This window comes from Prosopis cineraria, unplaced genomic scaffold, assembly GCF_029017545.1.
Source record: "Prosopis cineraria cultivar Desert tree isolate PC_DT_omini unplaced genomic scaffold, ASM2901754v1 PC1907, whole genome shotgun sequence".
Lineage (NCBI taxonomy): Eukaryota > Viridiplantae > Streptophyta > Magnoliopsida > Fabales > Fabaceae > Prosopis > Prosopis cineraria.
Window position 1 is genome coordinate 1 of NW_026557232.1, and position 2,757 is coordinate 2,757.

Consider the following 2,757-nt stretch of genomic DNA (forward strand, 5'->3'; position numbering starts at 1 on the left):
ATTAAAAAAAGGTTAGGAAGAAGAGGAAAAAATTAAATTGTATTGTGTTGGCTCTATGAGTCCTAACATCTTTTTTCTTTTCTTTTTTATTTAGTATCTCCCACTAATAAGCTAATAAACACTCAATCAATGAGGTATAGATCTTTTAAAAAATCTAACTTTATTTCAAACACCTTCCAGAATTTCGGTTTCAGCTTCATGAACAATTCGATCATCCAGGACATAAACATCAAAAAACAGCAACATTTCCACGTGAATGTTCTAGGGTGCCAGATATACATTCCATGAATGTCTTTCTCCATCGAGGCTCCATTAGATAGTTTGAATACAGATGGAATCCACATTGGAAGATCAACAAAAGTCAAAAATACTGAACTCAAACATTGGAACAAGGAGATGATTGTATTTCATTGGGTGATGGAAGTAGACAAGTGAGTGTTGAGAATGTGACATGTGGACCTGGCCATGGCATTAGTGTTGGAAGTCTTGGAAAATATGAAAATGAAGAACCTGTTGAAGGTTTGATAGTGAACAATTGCACTTTCAAAAACACTGATAATGGTGTGAGAATCAAAACTTGGCCTGGTACTTCAATAAATATCCCAGTCTCTGGCTTGCGCTTTGAGAATCTTGTCATGATCAAGGTCACCAATCCTGTGATTATAGACCAAGAATATTGTCCATGGAACCAATGCTCAAAAAAGGTACTTAGTTCTCTTCCTTTTGATGTATCGTATTTTCTAAGATTTTGTTACATATTTCTAACTACTTCTTTCATTCTTTTGTGCATTTTGAGCTGCTACAGACTCCATCAAAGTAAAAATAAGTAGAGTTTCCTTCAAGAACATTAGAGGCACATCAACAACAAAGGAAGGAATAATTTTGATTTGCAGTAGTAGTGTACCATGTGAGAAGGTGAGACTCACAAATATTGATCTCAAATTCAATGGGACTCCGGCAATTGCTACTTGTAAGAACATCAAGCCCCAAGTCTTTGGGAATGTACCAACATGTACTCCTTGATATGTATTTTCCTTATTCATTGAAAAAAAGTAATCATATGTTAAGGCTTATTGTTCATTTCCAGTTTGTTATTTTCTGGTTCAAAAATTCTTAAACTGATAATGTGTCTTGGCACATATCAAGAAGCAAACCTCTTGAAAAATACCAACCAGAAAAGGAATGCAAATGCAAGTAATATGAATACATACATCAATAACAACATATAATACTCTCATCTTCTTGATGTTTTATCTTAATGATGTGGACCCCTTATATATTTTAAAAGCCCGCAAAACGTCTCCTAAAAATGAAAGTCATGTTACACAAACCTCTCTTTTATTTTCACCAAATTTAATTCTTTTTGTGTTTGTATATTGAAAAGCTAAAAATTATGAACTTGACCAATACTCCTCTAGTCCTATTTATAGGGTAGAGATAGAAAATTAATTTTGATCCTATTTATAAGGAACCACTATTTTCCATGTTCATATTTAATTTTATGTCCTTATTAAATGCTAGAAAAAATTATTAAAAATAATTCTTTTCATCCTTATTAGGGGGTAAAGGTGAAAACTTATTACATTTTAAGGCAGAGTTAATGAGGTTTAATGTTTTTCTTTGTTCTAATGAAACATACTCGAAATGACTTATAAATAGATCAGAAGGAGTAATCAATATTCCTAATAAAACCCTAATTGAGATAATTTTGCTCACAAAGCCCAGTTAATTGAAACCTAGCTAAAAATGAAAATATATAAAATAAAATAAAAAAATAATTGACTTAATTTGATTTCTAAACAATATCCTAATTTATAAGATAAATTATTTAGATAATTAAAGGATCATTTGGATAATTCAAAATATAAAAAATATTATTTAATTTAAATCTTCCTAATAATCCATTGAATCCTATAAGATTCTTTAATATAAAACCACATCGAAAATAAAAAACAAAATGAATTAACTGAGAGCCCTTTTGAATAAGATCTTTGACTCGTCGATGTTAAATGCTTCATGTACTCTTTCCAAATCTCTTTACCTGGTGTCATGTAAAGTGGCAATACTGTGTTCCAGGTTGTATCGGACAAGGGTGTGAAACTAAAAAAATAAATCAATTTTTATAATATTTTTTAAAATAACTAAGGCTTCGGAATGTAACGTGGAATGAAACCTTGCTCATCATGCATTGAGTCATCACCGAATGTGGAAAATGCTCTGCACCACCGCTGTCAGAACCAATGCTTTTAAAACCGGATCGGATATTAAACTGAGAAGATCAGTAATTCACGGTTCACATAATTCAACTAACAATTAAATTTAAAAAAATATATATATAATAATCTAAATATAATAAATAAATATAAAATTACTAACTAATTTAAAAATAAAACCAAATATTTTAAGTTTATTATGACTTAACAAGTCATATGATACAACATAATATCAAATGATTAAAAAAAAATTGGTCATTTTTTAAAAAAAATTTGATAAAAAATAAAAAAGTTTTTTTTAATAGTCCGGTTTTTTAAACTGGATTCAATTCCAAGCTTGATTCCAATTTTTCATTCCAACCACCTATCCAAAACGGCCTAACCCAACTCAACCCCTAAAACAGTTTTTACATGCTGACCAAGTCAAAATCCAGACTGGTCAATCGTTTGGCCTGGTTTTTTAATCATTGGTCAGAACATAGCAAGTTTGGCCAATAGAGGAAGTTGAAACTTTCATAGAGTGGATGCTTCTCTGCAACAAACG

The 2,757-nt window shown here is 30.6% G+C and overlaps 1 pseudogene; it reads left to right on the forward strand.

Moving 5' to 3' along the window:
* Positions 1-180: 180 nt before the first annotated feature.
* LOC129301122 (polygalacturonase-like) lies at positions 181-1,023 on the forward strand (annotated as a pseudogene).
* Positions 1,024-2,757: the final 1,734 nt, after the last annotated feature.